Below are 24,055 nucleotides of genomic sequence, written 5' to 3' on the forward strand. Positions count from 1 at the left end.
CCAGACTCTCCCCACCTTTCCCGGGCCCTCAGGTAAATTCTATCTGCTCCGGCAGTCCGGACTTCAGAGGCTGGGTGACCCAATGTCACTCAGGGGCCCTGTCTTCCATGAAGCCTACCAGGAGATCAGGGCAAGATTTAGCCAAAACACCTAGAACAAGCGTCTCCCTCCGTGGACCTTGTGCGTTGTCTCCAAGATCACGCTTCCACCATAAACGCCATGTGTCTGGGCATTTCCCCTCTCCTTTTCCCCATTGTTCCTCTTTTTATTGCCTTACTTTTTGTATGGCACAGCTAGTTCGCATTGTGGCTGTTTTCAGAGAGTGATTGGCACTCTAACTTCTGACTACCTTCTGGCTTCCTTCTGACTAGCTAGGGGTAGCCCCAAGAAAGAGGGACTCTAGGACTCCAATATCTTCTTTTTTAAATTATCTATCTATCTATCTATCTATCTATCTATATCTATCTAATAATCGAGGGGAAGGAGGGAGAAAGAGGGAGAGAAACACCCATGTGACAAGGAAACATGGATTGGTTGCCCCTTGCACGCACCCGACGGAGGACCAAACCTGAGACCCAGGCATGTGCCCTGACCCAGACTCAAACTAACAGCCTTTTGCTTTGTGGGACGATGCTCCAACCCACTGGGCCACACTGGTCAGGGCTAGGACCCTGGTGTTTTGTCTGAGTGACAGAGCTGAGAGCAACAGGAAGTGTCTTGTCAGATATTGTTGACGTGGATGTGAATCGAGCGTGGCGGAATGTGCACGGAGAACAACGCAGGGCACAGTGGTTGCCGAAGTGTCCCATCCCTGGCCTCCCCTCCCACGCACCGCCCGGCACCCTGGCCCAGCCTCCACCACCAGCACCACTGGTCTAATTAATATTTTTAAGCATCACCTTTCTCTAGCATGTCTCTTACTGGCTTAACTCCTTTAATCTTTGCATCGACCTGGTGGAGTAGGTTCTCTCATGCACTTTAGAAATGAAGATGGTGCAGCAAGGGGAGGCTGAGTAACCTGTGAATGGCCACGCGGCCATTAGAAGCAGCCTGGGGGACAGAGCCCTCTGTCCTCCCCACCAGGCTCCAAGCTCCACGGGCTGCGGGCAACCTTCTTAGACGCCGCTTCTCTGTGGGCCTATATTTTCATGATGGGGGGGTGGGGACTTGAACCACCATCTCCTTTCCTAGAGGTCTGGTTGAAAATGAGAAGAAAACTTAGAAGACGGAAGATAAAACGTGAAGTTAGGGAATAGTGTTCTATTTCCTTCTGTGAGCACTGGTTAATCTTTTTTGCAAATGAGACTTGGGGTTTTCAGCCTGAACCACTGATTTCAAAGGCACTCCAGTGGAGGACCCTCCGGGCTCTGTCTCCGCCCCTCTTCCCAGCAGAAGGACCCACCTCCCCGCCACCTCCCTCCCCACCGCCCTCTGAGCTCACTGCTGGGTCCGACGTGAAATCCCAGGTCTAGTTATCACTCCGTGCCTTCTTTGTGTCTGTCCCCCGCACACGTCTTGATTCCTTTTGTTCCTAGACTGTTAGACTACTTCCTTCTGCACAGGGATCGCACAGTTCTCATTTGTTTGCCATCTCGGCCCCAACAAAGCCCCACAGTTTCAAGTTTCAGAGTTTAACTCCTTTTCCCATTCTTCTCATCTTTTCCAGTTCTCATGGTCTCGGTCTCCTGCCCTGGGGACACAAAACGATGTGGACCCGGGTGTACTCTAAGGGGGGGCACCTGCTTCTCTGACACATTCTTCTCTTTTACTTTAATAATTGTTGTTTAACAATATTTAATTGTCGTTCAAGTACAGTTTTCTGCCTTTTACCCCCATCCCAGCCCACCCCCAGCCCTCCCCACATCCCTCTCGTTTCCTCCCCACCCTCGTTATTGTCCATGTGTCCTTTATACTTGTTCCTGCAAACCCTTCCCCTTTTCCCCTGAAATTCCCTCCACTCTCCCCTCTGGTCACTGCTCCGACACATTCTTGGTGGGAGAGTCACTTCCTGTGACCTTTCCTGGGGGGCAGGGCTACGCTCCTCACTCTGGCATCTCAGTGGGCTCCTGCCCCTTCAGATTGCTGCTTATTAGCCATTTCCCAGTGCCAGTCCTTGTCCTTGGGTGGCTGCCAGGAGCATGCCACTTGTCTGAATTGCCCACTCAGTGGTTACTATGGTTCAGTAGCTGTGGTATGAGCACAACACGGTCAGGCCGTCAGCATCACCTCCAGGAACGAGGACCGAGAATGAAGAATCTGCTGGGTGAGCAGCCTACTGCCCACAGGACGGAGCGGAGGTGAGTACTAGGCAGACAGGGGATGGTTTGGGGCTGGCTAGAGGTCAAGGCCGGCTGCTTCGCGTCCCTGTACTCCTGCTCCTCTTTCCCCACCTCTGCTCTTTGGCACATGCACCCTTTCAGAAGCACCTCGAACCACAAACCTCAGAACTGAGTAGGGGACTTTAGGATGTCACCTGTCCCCATCCTATCATTTTGTGGGTGAGGGGTCTGAGGCCCAGACAGGTGACATGACTTGTAAGAACCTAAAAACCCAAAATCTTAATGCACTTCTTATTTTTTTCTTCATAATGTCCTCGAGCTCCCTGAAACTATTTTTGGGGGACAGCCAAGGCTCAGGAGGCGAAGCTGCAGGGTGGCTGCGAGCCTAGGGTGCGACTCCTGCTGGAGTTCAGCTCCTGCTTGACCACCGGGTGGCCCTGCGGCCTCACCCACAGAACAGAGTGCTCCTTGGAGTAAACCTGCCTCTAAAGACGTTTGGGGGGATGAACTGAAGCAACCACTCGGGGCACTTGGCACCTCGCTGCGCATGTGGGGAGAGCTTGGAGCCCGACTCGTACCCTCAGGCACGCTGGGGTTGATGGTTGGGTTCTGCAGATGACCGAACACCATGTGTCTGCTCGCGTCAGAGGATGCAGTTCACCTTCACTGACCCGAAGTAAAACACTGAGAGGCTGGAGGGGTGCCCTGTGGGTTCTCCCTGGAAGCAGGTCGGTGGCACTGGGGTTGGGGATGAACAGTCATGTCTGAGGGACTCAGAGTTCCGTCTGTGAAGTGCAGCTCAGAGGCCCTTTGGTCGGTGTCTTCAGAATTCCAGGTTTCTGTGGTTTTGTGAAAAGTGCTTCCTACTTTTAGGCTGAAGTTGTTCATACTGAAGGGCTCAACGTTGAGGGGACAAGGCATGAACAAACCCAGTCTTGGGTTTCAAGACCTTGTCACCTCATCGCTGAAAGATGGGTTGACAGGTACCGGAGCATCCAACTGGTCATGATGGCAAGGGGACAATTCTATTTTCCTAGTCAGAGGAAGAGGATTCATTCCATGCATGTCGTCTGTCTTGTCAGCGACAGGGTTAGTGAGCTCTCCCTAGGCCGAGAGTGGGGGCAGACAGAGCAGCCTCTTGGGGAAGAAGAGAAGTGAGGTGCTAACCTAGGCCACCCGGCCACCTGCTCGGGGGTGGCTGCCTTTCTGGTCGTGCCCTGACAGGGGAGCAGGCACCAGGGTCTCTATTGCCCCCAAAAGTGGAGAGAATTTTTACAAGACTTTCACACACACACTCTCTCTCTTCCTGCTTCCCTTCCTCCCTTCATTACTGTTTTCTCTCCTTAAAAATATCACCCACCCTTACTAGTAACCATCCTTACATGTGGCAATTTTTCTCACCTTCCCTGCATCTTCCAGAGCTTTTTCCCAGGGCTTCTGAACAATAGTAGCCACAATTCCTAGACCTAAGGTGGGTTTTCTCTGGCTCTACTTTGCCAATCAAAAATCTTAACTGGAATTTTGTTGGGTCACTTTGGGGCCCTAAAAGAATGGCCATCTCAGTGCCAGGGTCACAGAGGCACTGGGGTTTTGTATTGTCATTAAAATTTTCTCAAGTCCTTCACTGGACACAGACTCGCTGCTGAGCCCCAAACACATCAGGGCTGAAACTACAGCTTGTGCTTAATGCATGAGCTGAAAGCCTTCATCACGTCCTGGAAGAAAAATCAAAGGTTTTTATGAAAGGAGTCACATGAAGGAAAAACCACTGAAGCATTTGTTAAAATTTTTTTGTTTGTTTTTTAAAAGTATTTTTTAAAAATCTTGGTTTTGGGGGGATATTAAGGAAGTCAATCTTTGACAGGAGCAGAGAGGAACAATAGAAACAAGGAAGGAGAAACTAGGGGACATGGAGAGAAATAAGGGAATTTTTGCATTGTGGTAACAGAGTTCTGCAAAGTCAGGGGCCTCCACAAGGGGCTTACCTCATGACATTATTTTGACCTTTCTGATTTGGCCATAGTTTCTTCCTCTGAAAAGTGAAAAGGTTGGGCTATATGATCTCTCACTGTGCCAGTAATTATTAGTCAATACAGTTTGATGAGAGAAGAAAATGACGGGCTTCTATGTCAGAATCAAGGAGGTTAAATAATAAATATAGATTTAGGATTTTCATGATAGAAAAACAATTGAGAAGTCAGCACAAAAAATGTATACAAGAGTTTAATCATGGGTGAGTGATGTAGGTTATAGAAAATCTTTCTCTATGCAAGCAGTAGCCGATTGTAAAACACAATGAAAGAAGAATGTGACTCAGATATAAAGAAAATCACAAAATATCTAGGAATATGGTTGCAAACCACATTCTGGATTTGTATGATAAAACTTCTTTAAGGACACAGAACATGATGTTAAAAGAGAACAAAAACATGTAAAGTAAAATCTTATTTTTAGAAAGACTTAATCATATACATGTCATTTTTTTTCTTAAGTAAAACCTGAAATATCTATGTGGTTTTAGTTAACCAGGCAGTGCAATTATTTTTAACTCAGTGGAGTCACTTCCGGTTCTATTGGAAGAGTGGATCATGAGTGAAGGCTGGGAAAGGCCAATGACGGAGTTTTGCCCGCCCTGAAGGCTAGGAGCTGGGTGGGCTCAAACCCGGTGGTGCTGGCTCAGAGTATGCACATGAGAATCCATGCTATGACCTACAACTACCTGGGCCCTTCAGACTGGACAAGTTGGGTCTCAGGCACTGTGATGAGTGTGCAAAGCCCCCGTCTGTTCTCTCCAGACATTCTCCTGAACTCAAAACATCAGGATGAGTCCGACCGCTTTCCGGTTCCTTCCAGTCATATATGACTTTGTTTTTCTCTTGTGTAAGATAATTTTTTCACGAGAACAAGGACATGAACTCAGTCATGTGCCTATTTTTAAAGATCACAGGCTTAGAGAGTGATGGCATTTCTGTGGACTCAGCAAACGTGTATTTCCTGGTGGGGCAAGAAATCGTTTTCATGCCACTGCTGGGAACTCAAATCTGTCACTGCTTTTCAGAGAAGACACCACCCCAGGACTAAAAGAATTAAGGACAAAACTGACCTGGAATACAGACATATTAGGTAAACACAGACAAAACACATATCTTTGAGGAAAACGAAGCATGAACAGAGCAAAACATAATCACCATGAGTGACCGTGAACTTCATCTATTGGATGAGCAAGCACAAAGTGAAAAGCAAGCCACAGACAGTTTCTGTACTGACAATTTAAAAAATGTCCAGCCTCAGAAATAATTTCAAAGAGATATATTAAAGCAAACAAGAGATATTATTATTAATCCCTTATATAATTTTCAAAGATTCAAACAATTGACAATAACCAGCACTGATGAGAACATTGACGGTCAAAAGGCGCTTTTCACATTGTCACTGAGCTCACGAAGTGGTCCAGCAGTTTCTGCAGTGGGCAGTTGGGCAGTGCCCATTCCAACTTGTATGTGCATATCAGTTGACATTTTACTTCTAGGGATTTATGCAAAAGTATGGTTATATAAATTTCTAAGCATATGTGAATAGTCACACAAATATACAAGGCAAGTATATTTGAACAGGTATTTAAAAATTCCTAAGAGATAATGTTTAGGTGGGAAAAAACATGCAATAGAGCTGGCTATAAAGTATGATTCTATATTTTAAATTTAAAAGAAATATTTACATAATTTTATTTATAAAGAAATAGAACTGCACTACTCTGAATAATGTCTATAATGGAAAAGTTGGTTTTTTTTAACCTTCTGTCTCTTACATTTCTTCATTATTTGAAGTTTTCCAATGCATAAATGTTCTCAGAAAAAGAATAGATTTAAATGTAAGTAAATGAGAAAATTCAAATGATGCAGGTAACTAGGTCAATTTTTCCACTCATTTTTAACCACTGTGCACCTTTTTTCTCTTTAACATGGATTCTGTAGGAAGGTTATAACTAACCCGCCACTGTCCTGAACGTCCTTGTCAGGAGCCCTGGAATTTCAATCAACTTGCCTCAAAGTCTTCCTTACCTGTGAAGGACCGTCCTTGCCTCCTTTGTGACAGCTGACTCTGGGCCTCCCACTCTCCTGCAGATACTTCTTCTTTACCTGATACCACCTCTGTGTGCAGTGATCGCATAAGTGGCTACAAGGTGAGGCCAGTGGGGGTGGCAGCCTGGGAGCAGGAGAGCACAGGCCTGTTAGGGCTCCTCCCACGGGGACAGAAAGGCAGGGCCTGGGGCAGGGAGTCGTTAATCTCTATCCCAATCCTAGGACAGTGACGAGGTCCTCTGACTGAGCACCTCATCAGGCTCCTCTGACTCTGTCCTCTGCCTCTTTCTTCCCCAGGCCTCCTGAGCCTCCGCTGTGGTGCAATGAGACTCCTGCACATCTTCCTTACCGCCCTCTTCACCATCTGTCAGGCGCTGACAGGTAAATACCAACCGTGCTGCCCTTATCGCTACCTTGGATTTCCTTCCCCTAAGTCAGCCATAGCTGAAAGGCACAACATGAGGGAGCTGCTCAGGGGTCCCCTTGACACCCTAGCTTCACATACAGAAAGTTGAAAGTGCCTTTGAAAGCTGGTGGTGTTGTGTGTGTGTCCTTACAAGTCTTGTTGCATAGTGATCTTCTACTCTCTTCCCTTTCCTGCAAGTGAACTGGATGATTTGAGAACCAAGTCAGAGTAACCCAGAATGGAGACAAATGTTATGGAGACCCTGGCTACAGACCTCTTGCCACTCATATCATGGGAGTGACAGAGAGTTTAGATGGGCAAGGCTTCCATCCCTTGAGACTGAGAGTTGGGGTGGATCTTGTGTGGTGGGGAGGTGGGGCAATTGGTGAGACAGGTAGGGCACTGGGGAGACAGGTGGGACATTGTGGAGACAGGTGGGACATTGGGAAGACACGCTGGGCAATAGTTACTGATAGAGCACACCTCACCCTCCAATGAATGCCCAGTGGTTCTCTTGGCAGGAAGGACAATTTGGCTAGAGGTTGTATCAGCAGCAATGACATCCTAGGGCAGATTAGGGGGTGAAGAGAAGGGAGGGTGAAATCTGGGAATCAAACCCACTTTGCTGTTGGTGTTTAGCTGGGAAAGATGGGGGCCCATCTGGATACTAGGTCTCCAGCTGTCCTCATGGACATCCAGCTCAAACAAACATCTCTTCCTTTTTTCAGACAGCATGAGGGCACTCAGTTTTGAAAGACCCTGCTATCTTCGGGGTGGAGTCTGCCTGAAGCAAGGGACACCAAACTGTGAGCCCTACCGAGGACCCTGCCGAGCATTCACCATTTGCTGCCGAATAAAGAGGAGCTGATGAAGGTGCCCAGGGGAGAAAGCTCAGCTCAGGGACCTGCCACATGAAGGGACAGCAGTGGGAGAGGAACAATTATAAGAATTAAATTTATATTACACTTTAAATTTTGCAAAGCATTTTCATGCACATAACATTGTCATCCTTAGAACCACTCTGGTCTATCAAACCCATTCACAGATGTAGAAACCAAAACTCAGCTAGATTCAGCCACTCCACTCCCCCAAAATGATAGAGTCATAAAAGAAAGAGCATAATCTAAGGCTTTGTTCTGTTCCAGAATTCTCTGTCCATATGGGCAGGGAGTTATGGTCTCTTTACAGTCTCAGGCATCTGGACAGGAAGGAATTCACTACAGTTGGTGAGGCACCATGAAGACAGGGTGTGGTCCTGGGTCCTGCCACCATTGTGGGTCAAGTGCAAGTGAGAAGGAGCTATGGGGGCTGCACAGGGCTAAGAAGGGTGGTGTTGGGGACATGCAGGATAAAAGCACACATGTCTGGAGAGTATCCAGAAAGGAATTTCAATTGCAGGTCAGAAGGCTTATATATGGGGCTGGAGTTCTGGTGACCACTGTGTGTCTTCCTCATTCACTTTTCCTGTCCAGGCATGTCACCCACTGTAGTCTCCTCAGTAAGTGGTCTCTCTACTATGTCACTGTTCTGCCTTGGGCGGGGAGGAGCCAGCCTAGAGATCAGCATTGCTTTTTGTGATTTACAATGCATGTCAGGGGAGGGGAGGCAGGTGGCAGAAAGTAGTCCAAGGTGCCCAGGAAGGTGGGAGACAAAGAGAAAAGGTAAGGTATACTTACCTGCTTCCAAAACTTATAAAGAAACCCATGGCAGAGAACCGAGCTTGGCTGGCATTGTCATGAGGGACAATGAGGGCCAACTGTGTGACTGGGTCCCTGTCACTGAGTAACTAAAGGAACAATGGGCGTGCCTGTCTGGACACAGACACAAGTGTCCATTTCTCCACCGTCCCTCATCAGCACTGTCATCTTCCAGAGTCCAGGTACAGGGATCCTTGCAAGGTTTTGCCTCTTCCTTGTGTCTGTTCTGTGGGCCCGCAGGGGGCCCTGTGCTTTGGTGGCACAGTCTACCCCCACATCAGGGGAACTTAGGAACTAATGAGTAGTTTAAATGTAATTCATGTTCTCATTTGTATTTCTTTGTCATAAAGTAAAAACCTTCTTTGCTTTCTCATATAATTCTCCCAGGGTTCACAGATTCGCTGACACCTCTCTCTTCTAAAGTCTCTGGAAAACCCCAGCTCCAGCCCCATTCCTCTAGGTCTTCCTCTTTCTCCCTTTTCTTTCTGATCCAAACATAGGAGCCTGGCTTGTGATGAGCAGAGCAAACCTCAGAGGGGAGGCAAGGAAGGGAAGGAGGCTAGTGGTCAGGGGTGAAGACAGAGGAGAGGTGGGGACACCGAGCATAAATGTGGCTTGTGCTGTGGCCCCAGCTCTGAAGCTCTTTGTCACAGTGACTCAGTAGAGTGACATGTCCCTCTGATTTGACTGCCTGTGTTGCTTGACTCAGAAAATTCACCAATTATGTCAACTTTTGTTCATTCATATTTTTCTCAATAAATTACGTATTGAGCCATGAACCTGTTCATTTTTCTGTTTGAAAAAAAGTTTACTTCATGGTGCATATATTCTAATGGAGGAGAGAAACAATAGAAATAAGTAACATTTAATACATTAAATGCAAAACACAGTAAGTACAAAGAGCAATATGTGGGTGATGGACTATAGAATTATATGCTTGAGGACTTCTGGCAAAGATGGAGGCATAGGTAGACATACTTTGTCTCCTTGCATAACCAGAAGAAGGACAACAAATTTAAAAACAAAAAATAACCAGAACCGACAGAAAATTGAACTGTATGGAAGACCGACAACCAAGGAGTTAAAGAAGAAACATTCACCCAGACCAGTAGGAGGGATGGAGATGGGCAGCTTGGGTGGGGAGGATGCGTGGCAAGGCACCAGCTGGCAGACCAGGGTGGGCAAGCTGGTAGCTGGCAGAGTGGGCAGTCCCACATTTGTGTGCAGATAAACCAAGAGGAATAGCTTGGGAGGGAGACAGACCTCACAACCCAGGGTTCTAGTGCAGGGAAATAAAGCCTCAAAACCTCTGAGTGAAAAAACCTGTAAGGGTTGTGGCAGTGGGGGGAACTCCCAGCTTCACAGGAAAGTTTCTTTGAGAGACCCACAGGGTCCTAGAATGTGCACAAACCCACTCAGGAGTCAGCACCAGGAGGGCCCAATTTGATATCGGGTAGTGGGGGAAGTGACTGAAAGCCAGCTGAGAACTGAGCAAGAGGCACTATTCCCTCTCTGACCCCTCCTCCACAGACAGCGTCACAATGCAGCAACATGCAACATGGGCTGCCCTGCCCTGGTCAATACCTAAGGCTCTGCCCCTTACTACATAACAGGTGCAATGAGACAAAAAAAATATGGCCTAATTGAAAGAACAGATCAAAGCTTCAGAAAAAATATAAATAAGTGATGAAGAGACAGCCAACTTATCAGATGCAGAGTTCAAAAACTGATCATCAGGATGCTAACAGAAATGTTTGAGTATGGCTGCAAAATAGAGGAAAAAGTGAAGGCTATAAAAAGTGAAATAAAGGAAAATGTACAGGGAACCAACAGTGATAGGAAGAAAATTGGGACTCAAATAAACAGTTTGGACCAGAAGGAAGAAATAAACATTCAAACAGAACAGAATGAAGAAATAAGAATTTAGAAAAATGAGGAGAGGCTTAGGAACCTCCAGAACAACTTTAAATGTTCCAACATCTGAGTCATCAGGGTACCAGAAGGAGAAGAGGAAGAGCAAGAAATCGAAAACTTCTTTGAAAAAATAATGAAGGAGAACTTCCCCAATCTGGCTGAGGAAATAGACTTCCAGGAAGTCCAGGAAGCTCAGAGAGTCCCAAAGAAGTTGGACCCAAGGAAGCACACACCAAGGCACATCATAATTACATTACCCAAGATTAAAGATAAGGAGAGAATTTTAAGAGCAGCAAGAGAAAAGGAGACAGTTACCTACAAAGGAGTTCCCATAAGGCTATCAGCTGACTTCTCAAAAGAAACCTTACAGGCAAGAAGGGGCTGGAAAGAAGAATTCAAAGTCATGAAAGGCAAGGACCTACATCCAAGATTACTCTATTCAGCAAAGCTTTCATTTAGAATGCAAGGGCAGATAAAGTGCTTCCTAGGCTAGGTAAAGCTGAAAGAGTTCATCATCATCAAGCCCTTACTATATGAAATGTTAAAGGGACTTATCTAAGAAAAAGGAGATAAAAATATGAACAGTAAAATGACAACAAAATCACAACTATGAACAACCGAATGTAAAAACAAACTAAGCAAACAACTAGAAGAGGAACAGACTCAGAAACACAGATCATATGGAGGGTTGTCAGTGGGGGAGGGGGAGGGGAGAATGGGGGAAAAGGTACAGGGAATAAGTAGCATAAATGGCAGGTAGAAAACAGATGGGGGAGGCTAAGAATAGTACAGGAAATGTCGAAGCCAAAGAACTTATATGTACGACCCACGGACATGAACTAAGTTGGGGGAATGATGGTGGGAGGGGAGGTGCAGGGTGGAGGGGAATACAGGGAGAAAAAAATGGGACAACTGTAATAGCATAATCAATAAAATATATTAAAAAAGAACTGTACACTTGAAACATAATCTTATCAACCGATGTCATCCAACAAATTTAATAAAATTTAAAACATTTGAAGAGAATGTACTGGGGAAGGGGGATATGAAGCTTTAGTAGGATGGGGCGGGGTGCCCAGGGAAGGCTTCCTGGGACAGGCATGAGCCATAAAGTTGTCTTTTAGACTCCAACTCGGACTGTGTGGGGTTCGAGTTTTGTTATTGTGAGCCTCCAGCTGCGCTCACCCTTAAGTGTCTGGGATTTATTGGGGCTTTTACAAGTGCCTGCTTTTGGGGCAGAGATCTGTGGTCTTGGCCGGTCCCACCTGCCCTTGTTCAATGCCATTCCTGCCCCTCACCTTCAGAATGTACTTCCCTCACTAAGTGGGAACTTGTCCAACAGCTCCCCAGCACAGCCTCCTCCGTTGCTAGTTGTAGACATTTTCAGTCTCAGAGGCAACTGGTTAAAATAATTTGATAAATCCCTACTCCCAGCATTTCAGTTTCATCTTCCCTCTATTTCTGCATTTCGTAGATTCTGGAATCTGCTAGGACCCACTGACAGTCTGAGCCACTCAGAAGGATCTATGCTAAATTCTTTACCGTGACACAGGTGACGCAGGGGCTTCTTCAACTGCCATCTCGCTCTGGGGGCAGCTGCCCACATGGAAAGACTAGCTGCTGGCATCTGTGGACAGAGGCCCAGCAGGCCATGCAGGGAGCTCTGGAACTCCAATAAGCAACTGTTTAAGGAGGTAGACCACTGATTCGCTGGCCTCTGGTTCACAGCTATTCACCACTTTCAGTTTTGCCGAATCCACCTGTGTACTTACGTGACTCCACTTAGTGATACCAGAAGCAAGACGAAGGGCAAGGACCAAAGTCACTAGTGCCTGGGGCACAGGACAGGTGGGACACCGAGGAACAGTGTGGGAACAGTTGTGGGGACGTGCCTCCCGCCACAGGAATGCTCCAGTCTTGCCTCAGGGCCTGCGCTTGGGCGAGTGTGCCCAGAAAGAAACAGCCTAGGGAGGGGACTTACCCCAGATGCCAAACTACCAGTCGCTCTGCAGGAGCTTCTTCAGGCCTTTTCTCTTTCTGGGCCAATGCCACATAGTTCGAGTGTCAGCACCATTGTTAAGTTATAATAACAGGCAGTGGACATCAGGGTGGCTGCTCTTCATACGACTTGTTGACTCTGGCACATTTTCCCTGTACAACAGGTGTTTAAATCAGCTAGTTGATATCACAGAAACCTGTATTTTGAACCTGAATTTTCTAAATTCTCCATAATCTGCAGAATGTTATTAGCCAAGGTACTATTCTTTTAAAATGTAACATGATAGTCAATGAATTCTAGCAGCCAATCCCTGGGAACAGAGACTAGCAGGATATTCCACAGGAGGAAAGAACTCCTAAGTTCCAGGTTCCCAATTCTAACTTGGGTTTCTCTGTGTTCGAACTTGATCACCATGCTGAATGGCTCTTGTCTTAACTTCCTCGTGTGTGCATTTAGGAATAATGTTAGGATCTGCGTGGAGTAACACTAATCGGCCTCTGGCTGAAGGAAGGCCAGACTAATGGCCTCCGTATGCTCTTCTCGGTTGGTCCTACCAAAACGTAAGACACAACTGTCATCTAGGAATAAGAGGAAAAGGCACAGAAATCCCTGCATCGGCCTCTTCTGAAGCTGCTCATTGTAGACAAGTTCATGGTTTATTCAGTATAAAGGGTGTTTGTTTTCATGGGAGCCCAAGATTATCTGGGTGGGTGAGAAAAAATAGAAACCTCACTGTGGGCTCTGTGGGATTGTATTTTAGGGTTTGCTGGTCACACTCCCATGATAGAGGACAGAAATATTAGGTGAAGCCCCTGCCTGAAGACCAGATCAGATTTGGGAAGAAGACTTGTTTTATTCAAGCTTTGGCCAAGGAGGAAAGCCCCTCAGCTTCACCCACCAGGGTCTCAGTTTGGTCAGCCCACAGTAGAGCTGAGAACATGAGGCTTTTATCAGTCATGAGACAGCACTGTGACCTGGATGGGGACCTGAATCAGCAGGGTCACCCTGGAACCAAAGGCAAATCTCACTGGTCAGACCAGGCAGGACCTGTCCCCAGTAAGAGCACATGACCTGGTGACGCCGCCGCGGCTGTGCATTTAAGAGGTTTTGGAAGCATTCTGGACGTCTGGAGACAGAACAGAGCCTGGGGAGGTGAGTCCTAAGAGGTAGGTGGTGGTTTTCATTCTATCAGGTTTCATTCTACGCAGCACTAGGGCGATCAGTAGAAAAATAACAGGTGATTTTGTGACTGTGAGTACCGAGTTCAAATAGCAGGTCATAATACAAGTTACAGAAGAGTAAATGAAGAAAAAAGTCATATAAACTCTTCTCTGTTTTCTCCATAGATCAAGTGTCCATCAACTGTAGTTGCTCTTACTTTTACTATTGTTACCTCTGCTGTTCCTCCCAGAGTCTTCGGGGTTAACAGAAGAGACTCCTCCAGGTCTGCACCATTGTTGTTGTTTACTTCCTGCACAGTCACTGTTCAGTATATTATTTAACTAGAACTCGTAACAGTTGGACATTCTCTTCCACACCTAGTCACCCTGGTGAGACCTGTCAGATGACGCTTGAAACTACTTTTCATTCAACAATATTCTCAAGCCGTTTATTTTCTCCCTTCCAGACTCTTCAGAAGAGGTCTCCACAGAACTGGCCCCATGAAGCTGTTGTACATTCTCATCTTCATCATCTCCCTCATGTCTCAAGTGACGCCAGGTAAGCCCTCCTCCTTGGCACCTCCTTCTCCTCTCTGAATGCTGTTTCCTTTGTTCTTCCACTCCCCTCACCCAAGGACCCCCAGTTCCCCGGAGCCCGTGTAGAAATGTTCACCCAGGAATGATGAGACAAGGGAAACTTCTCAAGTGGGTCACTGGGTTAGCCCCTTCAGGTCTGCATCTGAAGCGTGGAGAAGCCCCTGCTGATCTGTGAGCAGGAAAAACTAACCCGCTTTCCTGTCTACCAGATGGTGCCCCGACAAACGCACTCTTCTCTCCTAAAGCTCCCACCTACGGGTGGCAGTTTCTAGTTCACCCTCCCCCTCCTTCTACAGATGTGGTATTTCATGGCTACAGGAGCAGGAAAAGACACCTAGAGGTTTCATAGGAGGCAGCAGTGCCTGCACTTAGAACCATGGCGTTTGGAAGAAACGCAGAGGTGCTTTCTTCTCCCTACTTCGTGGAAGTACTGAGTGCCATAGAGCAGCTCAGGGTTTTATGCTTAGATTGGGGGGAGAAAAGATGGCTTTCATGGGTGGCCCCATGGGGTCTGGCAGGGCCCTGAGGGGGCCAGACCTGTCACCCTGCAGACAGTGACTCTCCTGTCTGCCGTGCTGTGCTCTGTGCTCACCCACCTTCGTCCTCGTCCTCCACCCCAACTCTTTCCCTCCTCTGATGTTCTGTGTTAAGATAAATCCATTCACCTGGTCAGACATTTCACTCCGTCTCCTGGCTCAGACCTCCTTGTGCTCCTTCACAAATTGACATACAAGCACTAAGGGGACAGGAGCTGGACCGAGAGGTATGGCCCCAGCCACTGTCCTGTCTGCTTTGGCTTCACAAGAGCCTGTTCACTGCGACTCGCTGGGAGTCAGGATTGTTTGGCTGCAACACTCAGAAGAGTGGCCCCAACCAGTTCCCTTCCTGGGCTGCTTTCCTGTCAAAGAGACAGACAGGCAGACTGGGGGTTGCTATGGAGAAGCAGAGGGGGATAGTGGACAGGTCACCTCCCAGGACACCCTGCTGGTCACAGACCCAGGGCACAGGAATGGGAGTGATTCCCAACAGCAGGTGGCCCACCTTTCCAAGCTCCCTGGGCACAGTGGCCCCAATGAAGCCCAGGACAAGGTGGGTGGCCCTCTCCAGAGAGCCGTGCCATCTGGTGTGAGGACGGGCCACAAGAAGCCCTCACCAGCGAGTCTGAGAAAGCTCTCTGATAGAAGCCCAGTTCTCCCACTTCTCCAGCAGGGTGTGGCTGGGATGGGCCCGTTGAATAAAGGGAACACAGGGCTGAGCTCTGTGGGTGGGTGAAGTCGGGGGCTGTGAGCCTGCCTCCAGCCCTGGCGCTGATTCCTCAGGGGTGGCTACAGCCCTACGGCCAGTCTGGGGCCAGTGACAGCCAGCCAGCCTCTGGGGGCTCTGCTGCCTGGACTCCAAAGTCAATGACATCTGTTAATGGCCCTGGGAGACAGGCTGGATGAGGGGGACTGCATAGACCCTTCCTTCTTGGAGCTGTGTGTAGACTCTCACCTTCAAAGAGGCAGGAAGGGTTTTTTCTTTTCAAGCCTGGCCCTGAGTCAGGTAAGCACCTCAGCTGGTGCCCCTGATTATGCTGGGTCTTTTTCTGTAGAGCCCTGAATTTAGATCTTTGATTTTAAAGACATAGCTGTTAAATCCTGAAGGCGGGGCTTCTGAGCGAACTTCAGAGGGTTGCTGACACGCCTCAGAGTCCTCGGGGCATATCATGCATGTTTGCGTGTTTTAATAAACACATATGTGGCCCCTCAACTTCAGTGTCTGATTCTAAAGGACAGTGTCTGACAATTCTGGAATGACACCTGCGGGGACACTCGGGGTCTGTGGCATATCGACCCAAGAGGAACATTTGAAGTATCTCATCCCAGCCTCCAAATAACAGCACAAACTTTTCTGTCCCTAACAAGCTCTCAGAAACTGGCATGGTCCTCCTATTGAACGAACAAGGAGGGACAAGGTGGGGACGAGCAGGTGCCTAGGACCGAATTCCCTCATGAGCAGTGAGCCCTGAAGTTTGGGGGTTCCTGGTTGGACTGAAGTATTTCTTCCCCTGAGCAGGGAGCTTGGGCCTTTCTTCCCCCAAAAAAGTGTTTTTCTTCTTTGTACAGCTTATGGGCACAGTGCAATGCACACTTGGTGTGACTGGAGTGTAAGTGTGTGCCTGCGGAAGAAGATAAACTGCACCAAGCGCATGCCCGGCATGTGCCCTGGAAGAAGCTTCTGTTGTCTGAGAATGAAGTGAGCCCAAGAATTCATGTTTCATGCCCTGACCCTGTGTTCAGTAAATTGAAGAGTTCATGTTTAACGTGTCTGCTCTAATTCTTCATTCACTGATTCGTTTCTTTTGTCAACACCAGTTGGCCACCTGCTGTGGGCTAGGAACTGTAGGGGTGGCTGGGGGACAGGTTCAAGCTCCCTTTGAAGATGCACACAGACATGGACATCTTCTCCAAGTTGGGTGCATCAAGAATATCTTCCCCAGTGAATATGAGCTGACTCATAAAAAATGAGCAAGAATTAGCCAGGGAAAGCTGAAGGAGACAAGCATAAGGGTGCCAATAGGAAGACAACAAAAAGGACCAGGGTCCCTGGCCACAGACAGGACTCAGGGGCATGGCCCACAGATGAAGGACAAGAGACTATCCAGAGAATTTTACTTTATCGTTTAAGCTGCAGGGAAACAGTGAAGAATTTTAAATGCCATTTAGGATATTAAGCGAGAACAGAAGTGTCAGGGTGGGAGGTGAAAGGGCAGGAATGAAGACACTGCCAGAGACAGGACTTGGAGGTCAGTTACTGAGAAGCTTCTTGGTAGGAGAAGCAGGAGGAGTTGGTCCCTGGAAGTGGGGAGCGAGGAGGCAGAAGGTTGCTGCTACGAGGGACTCACTGGACGAGGGGGAGTTACCAGAGTGGGGCCCCTGGTCTGGAGTTTGGAGGAGAGATGGTGATTTCTGACAGCGGGACTGGCATGGGCCATCGTGGAAGCCCCCCAGGCCAGGCTTCCAGCAGAGACCGACAGGCAACAGAGGACAGAGGGTTAGACGGTGGGGAGGCCGAGGAGGCTGGCAGGTTGGGGGCAACCTGGAGGAGCTGCACCTGCAGCCGTTCTGGGAAACCGAGCTCCTATTTCTATTCCCGCAACAGCACCATCAGCTTGAGACGGCCTGAGACCTCCGGGGTTAAACCCATCCTGAGGGCACTCGAGCCCTAATGTCTGAGGCAAGGGTCAGGCCTAACTTAATAACTAATTAGATTTGTGACACCTGTTAACTCAATAATTTTTAAGTAGACTTATTAGATTATTACATTATCCGGGCCATTAAGTATTACCATTTGGCCTCTGATAGTGTAACTTTGTCAGTGACATCAATTGTGGGATTTCCCCATTGTCCTTGGATCATAGAGGACAAGCATTATACAACTTTTCACACATTTGGGCTCCCATCACTGACGAACGGCTTTCTGCCCTTGTTTGAGGGGAATGTCCGAGGGGCCCTGGCAGAGGTCGGAAACATACCTCTGTGGTCAATCAATCAGTCCCTACATTCCTCCTTGTTTCAGCTATCCTGACACCTCAACTCTCTTTCACGTGTCCCTAAACTTGTGTTTAAGCCGACTGAGCACCCCTAGAAGCTTGAGCAGAACTACTTAGCCCAGAATCACTGATCACATGTGCCTGTGTCCTGCCCTGGTCCCACGGTCTCTTGTCTCCTTTCTGTTCCAACACCCTCAGGATGAAGTAAAAAGTGTATTAGTTGGGTCAATGTTTGCAAAGCCTTGCAGTTCTTTTGACGTGCAGTGTGTCTTCATGGTGAGGCCTTCTGCAGTCCTTCAGATTGCTGTCTCCGTGATCTAGGGGACACAGTGAGACATTGACAAGGTATGTCTGCAGAAACAGCCCAGAGGCCTCTGTGTCAGGCGAGGTCACCGCAGAGACTTTGGGAGGAAGGGGGCCAGCATCCTTAGCCCGAGGAGGGGGAGGCTTCCTTCAGGAAGGGACGCTAAGATCTGGGAGTTCAAGGTATTATAAAGATCAGAATCCATCCAACTTCAGGCCCCCTCCTCCTTGATAAGCCCTGTGTTGTTCATGTGAGATTAGGTGGGGCACCAAATTTCACCTGGCTCGTCAGTCAGCAGTCTCTCCCATTCCATGCTGAGTCGATGTTTCAGACACACACTGTGTCACTGCAACAGTGAGTGAAGACCTTCCTGACGGCAGGGGGAGAAGTCACCATGTCTCTGACTCCACCTGGCTGCAGGCACTGGGGTCCCCGGGGCTGAGTGGGGGGGAGGAAGCTGGCGACTGCACCTTTACCTTTGTGAGTTTTCACTGAATTTATCTGTTTTCAGCCCACGGCCTCACCGACCTCTTTGCACTGCCCAGAGTTCCAAGTCTGCCACCTTCCTGGCTCAGCATTTCCAAAAAGTAAACTCTTCACCTTCAACCCAGGTGGGGAGAGGGTGCAACAAGCTAGGGAAGGGAGCATCAGGGCCAAATTTCTCCTTGTTTAGACTTCCGGTCACTCCTGTGCTCTCTGAGTTCTGGTTCTAGGGGCTGATGCCTCAGTGCCCACTGGAATCTTTCTGCTCCTTGGGGCCTAACTCGTTTCCCTGGCTCCTCTGTATTGCTTGATACCCGAGTCTTTAAGGGACATAAACATGAGAACAAAATCTCAGGAACTTTTCTACACACAATCCACATTCCCCTCCACCCCTCAAAGCTCTTTTCCTTAGTCCAGGGGTTTATGGATAGACGTGAGCAGGTCACAGGCGGCGTGGGGAACAACAGTTCCAATAGTTCCGGTGCAGCAACTCAGACTCGGAGAAGCGAGGTCTTGCCTGAAGTCAAATAAGCTCATTAGGGGTGTGAGCCAACTTCGAACCTAGGACTTCCCCTCCAGTTCCAGGACCTGCCCCTCTAATAAGCACGCTCTCAGACAGACAGACGAGCTCCCTGCGAGTGGCGGAGATTTTATTAAGAGCCGGTGGTGGCAGTCGCCCGCACCGTGGGGTGCCGCCCAGCTGACTCTAGACTCGGCAACAGTGCTTGATCCGACTCCTGCACTCGGCTGGCAGGATGGAGCAGCCGTGGGTTTTCTGGTGTTTGCAGACGCCACCCATATTTTCACATTCCTGCTTTTTGTTCTCTTTTTTGTGTCCTGTGAGGGAAAAGGTGGAAAAACAAAACAAAACAGAAAGAAATAAAGGCCTGTTGAACCAAAACTACAAATTCACCTTGTGGGGTTAGAATCTGAAAAGTCACTGGCCACGAGACAAAATTAATCCTCACCCTGCGTTGGTGTGACCTGGGAACTGAGAATAGCTTTCACGTTTTTTAAGTGGTAGGAAAATAAACAGAAGAGGAGAAATATTGGGTGATTTATGAAAATGGTATGACGTTCAAATTTTAGTGCCCGTAACTAATTTAACTTTACAGGAAGACAAGTGTCCCCTTCGATTCTACGTCACTGGTGGTGGCCTTCTGTCTGCAGCCACAGAGGCGAGTTGTGGCGGCCTGACCTGTGGCCCAGGGGGTGTATTACTCTTGGCCCTTCACGTGGACAGCTGGCCCACCTCTGCCAGGGAGGGTCTTTCCTTTTCAGATGAAGATAACTTTAGATCGGAGATATACTTTTCATGCTTGTCTAAAAAGCTTCCTAAAGTGCCCTTTTCCTGTCCAAGAGGCAGAATGGGACAAGCACGGAACCCAGGTGAGTGAGACAGGGAAGGGCACCCTAACTCCCGAGGGCAGCGAGGCTGCAGCCTTGGCCTGCGGTGCGCATGTGCACTCTGGCTCACTTGCCTACTGAACCAGTGGGGGTCCAGTGGGGGGACTCCGGCAGTTCAGAAGGCATCATGGGAGGACACAGAGTCTGAGTCCGGGCTAGAGGGAGCAAGAGAGAGACCGACTGGCAGGCACGAGGAAGCCACGGGTAAGGAGTGTTTCTGTCCGAGGTAATGGCTGTGCAAAGGCCCCATGTTGGGATGGAAAGCCAGCTCTGCCCGGGATTATGATTCCTGGCTTCTAATTCCAGATCCGCCTCCACTATAGCTTTCCTCCGGAAGCTGCAGATTCTCCTAATTGTTCATAAGGATGCAAGGTAAAAATAATTATTATGTATGCAATTCACATGTATTTGTATGCCTATTATAACTATGGAGATGTATTTATAATTGATATCATTCCTATTATAAATATGAATTTACATTCATATTCAGAGGTGGGCAAAAGTAGGTTTACAGTTGTAATACAAATAAATAATACAATAAGTAATAAATGAACAGTGTTTCGCATACCCCCACCTGTAAGCCTACTTTTGTCCGCCCTGTATGTACATGTCCATACTTATATTTATACCTATGTGTCCATATTTATATCTATTGTGTGTCTATTTCCATTAGGCTGTTCACCATACAGGCCTGGCTGTCCATTTTCCTGACGTGAAGCAAGCTTTACCTTCTGTGTGATTGGGTGGGGCCACAGGACTTGCCTGGGTCATCAACCTTGAGCAGAAGTGACATGCCTTCTGGAGCCGGGAGTCACCAGCTGGGGCTCCTGGGAGCGAGCTTGTCTCCAGCAAAGGAACCAGCAATGTTCCCGGAGGCGGCTGCTCAGGCAGCCAGGCCCGAGCAGCCATAGTGAGCCCGGCGCCTCTCTGGCCACAATTAATTTGTATTGTGACCAGAATGAAAACTTTGCTCCTTTGAGATGCCAAGGTACAGATGTTGTTTTCACCATGGCGTAACCTGGCACGTGCTGACAAATGCATGCGGTTGCCAAGTGAAATGCGGGACACCCATTTAGGTTTCAATTTCAGATACACAAGAAAAAGTCTTCTGGTATAAGAAGTATGTTCCACTAGGTATTGCATGGGTCATAGTCATACTAAAAAGTGTTTATAGTTTTACATGTCATATTTTTAAAAACATTTTTAAGGATTTTATTTATTTATTTTTAGAGAGAGAGGAAAGGAAGGAGAGAGGGAGAGAAACATCAATGTGTGGTTGCCTCTCGTGCGCCCCCTACTGGGGAGCTGAACCGCAATCCAGGCATGTGCTCCGACTGGGAATCAAACCGGCCACCCTTAGGTTCACAAGCCGATGCTCAATCCACTGAGCCACACAGGCCAGAGCTTACATGTGATTTAATAAATAAAGTTATTTTTCTGGGAAAATGTTAATCTATCATTATTACTAGTGGTGGGCAGTCTTGGGAAAGCCTTTTTAATTTCTTCATGCTTCTCCATCCTTAATGGGCAGGGGGAGTGCGTTGTGCACTCACTTTCAACTACGGTGTTGATTGGTGGTTACATATTTCAGTGCCTCAGTGGATTACCAGATACTTTGGCCCCTTCTACTGTGGGCTCCTAGGTCAGCCATGGGCTCATCCTACCAGTTTGATCTACAGTTTACCTGGTGCCGCCTGGGTAAGACTCACAAGGAGGAGGAAGAGAAGGAACAGGAGCCGCATCGTGGGGAGTGGATTCTTGGACTAGAGGAAAAACTGGCAGTGTCTGGTGGTGGCTCCGTCTTCAGTACTCATCAGTGGGGGCAGGTGATCTGTGAAAGAGTTTGAAATGTTCAGCCAGAGACAAAAAACCTGTCTTCCTGTTGAAGGTGTTCAACTGAGGCTCGGCTGTAACTTGAGGAGGTTTTGTCTATCATCACGTGGGTACAGATCCACGTTTCTGCCTTACAAAAAGGAAGACCTTTAGAGTAAGTCAGCATTTCCTCCTTGATTCTCACTTCTGCTTATGACTTGGAGGTTTGGTACTTTTTCTGCTTGAGAAAAAAATAATTTAGAGTTGTTTTGGCAAATTATCCGGTCATTCATTCATCTTTATGGTAGGTGCCCATACTGCTTTCTGGCAAGTTAGTGTCTTGTTTAGGAATATGAAGACCATCTCCCTTTTGTAGGAGGTAAATAAGGAGGTGAAATTTTGTAAATAAAAATACTGTCTCCTGTTGTACTTGGTCTCTTTTTTTGCTACCTATTTTAAAGAGTGTGCAGGCATCCTAGACAAGTTCTTACCATGCCAGACTCTCCCAGACATCATGACCAGGTGAGACTTTGGGGACCACAGTATTTCTTCTTCCTTTTTAATTAACTTTTAAACAATTAAATGTATTGGGGTGACACTGGTTAAATAAGATTACATCAATTTTAAGCCTAGAATTCTGTAATAAATTATCTGTGTGTTCCATTGGGTGCTCACCACCCAGAGGGCAGGGTCCTTTCGTTACCATATGTTTGACCCCCACCCTGCACACCCTCTTTGACCTCCTCACAACCCGGTTTCCCTCTGGCACCTTCCACACTGTTGTCTGTGACTGTGAGTTTGCTTGTTTGTTGCTTTATATTTTATATCCCACAAGTGAGTGACATCCTGTGGCTCTTGTCCTTTCTCACCTCACCTAGCATGATACTCTCAAGATCCATCCACATCATCACCAGTGACAGTATTTTTTCATACAGGTTTCCCATCAATGCATTATTGTGATAAAGCACAGAAGAATCCAAGGTAACACACTGAAATTCTCCTCCATCTTTCCCTCTCCTTCTCAGTTCTACTTTATGTTGTTTATAGGTCTCCCCTTCTCACTATGCCCTGGATTTCTGAAACAGCAAGTCCTGTGATTATCTCACATTCTCAACACCTTGAACAGTGTGCCTGGCATAGACAAAATAGTCAAATATATGTTTAAATGAATGAGTGCCAGTATAGAAGAACCGATTTGTGAGTGAATCAGAAAATGGACGCACGGAAGAAGTAAATGAGAGAGGGCAGGAAGGGAAAAAAAGGAAGGAGGGAGGGAGGGAGGAAGAAAGAAAGGAAGGAAAAAAGGGGACAGAGGGAATCTGATTTCCCTACTTATCTAAAAATAGCCACTAATATTAGGGAGGAGAAAGGCACATTATGACTAAAATACAAACATCAAAGAACTCATCCCAGCCATGAAGTAAGCAGTAAACTTTGGGGGAATAAAAACAAAAGGAATTTTACTTCACAGGTAAAGAGGTTTGGCATCAGATTGACCTTGATTCACAGCCCTTCATCTGCCACTTATTAGCTGAGTGATCTTGAAATAGCCTTTTGAAGTTCCAGTTCTACCTGTACCTTTGATGAGGGATCAAGTGCCACGGTCTCGTGTCCCATCTCAGAAATGGGGACACCGGAGGAGTGAGTGGCTGGCTGGTTCCTCTCTATGCAGAGCTGTGCTGTAGCTGACGTCCCTGCTAGGGAACCAACCCAGTGCAAGAAGGGCTTCCCAGGCCACCTCTGGGTTTCAGAAATCACACAAGATGTTGGTTTCTTCCATTAAGGGCTGGAATGTCTCAGAAAAACACTGAAATTTAAAACTGGAATTTGACCAAATTGTGTGGCTTTTTTTTTTTGAGCCCACGAAATTAGAAGCTGGTAGTGAAACTTCTGTTATTTCTGGGATGGAAGAAAGATGATCTTCAAAAACCTACAATTGTAGGTAAGTAAATAAAATTGCCCTCTGCATTTCGCTTATTAAATGGCTCCACAGAATATTAAGTTTACATAATTTGTTTTTTTCTTTCTTGCTGGAGCAAAGATTAAAGGAGAGTTTTGGATCTTTGCATCAGCATTTGAATTTTTCACTTGCTGAAAAGCAAGGGACCTATTTTAGTTTGGCGATATTCACTTAAAAATAGAGTAAGTGTAGTAATCTGTTTAAGTAAGTCACACTTAATTCTACATAGTAGCTCTGAGGGTTTTACTTCCTTGACCCTAGCAGAATAATAATAGTATAATAATAATAATAGAATAGAAAGTATAGACTGAAAGCTTTTGTCCACATTCCTACCTCCTGTGCTTGTGTACTGAAAAAAAAAAATCTTTTTTTAAAACAAAAGAAAGGCGTCTGTTCCCATACTCCACAGCTACACCAGCCAGG

At 47.3% G+C, this 24,055-nt stretch overlaps 2 long non-coding RNA genes across 2 annotated transcripts; both read left to right on the forward strand.

The window, feature by feature from the left end:
* The first annotated feature begins 2,065 nt into the window (after positions 1 to 2,065).
* Positions 2,066 to 9,184, forward strand: LOC128628481 (uncharacterized). Its single transcript, XR_008392878.1, has 4 exons — positions 2,066 to 2,297; positions 6,254 to 6,462; positions 6,659 to 6,742; positions 7,496 to 9,184. It is a non-coding gene; the product is annotated as an uncharacterized LOC128628481 (long non-coding RNA).
* A 4,197-nt stretch (positions 9,185 to 13,381) lies between these two features.
* LOC119058929 (uncharacterized) lies at positions 13,382 to 16,436 on the forward strand. The gene is made up of 3 exons (XR_005084337.2): positions 13,382 to 13,543; positions 14,005 to 14,096; positions 16,240 to 16,436. It is a non-coding gene; the product is annotated as an uncharacterized LOC119058929 (long non-coding RNA).
* Positions 16,437 to 24,055: the final 7,619 nt, after the last annotated feature.

The sequence above is a fragment of the Artibeus jamaicensis genome, unplaced genomic scaffold (genome assembly GCF_021234435.1).
Source record: "Artibeus jamaicensis isolate MK-2021 breed Jamaican fruit bat unplaced genomic scaffold, CSHL_Jam_final contig_780, whole genome shotgun sequence".
Lineage (NCBI taxonomy): Eukaryota > Metazoa > Chordata > Mammalia > Chiroptera > Phyllostomidae > Artibeus > Artibeus jamaicensis.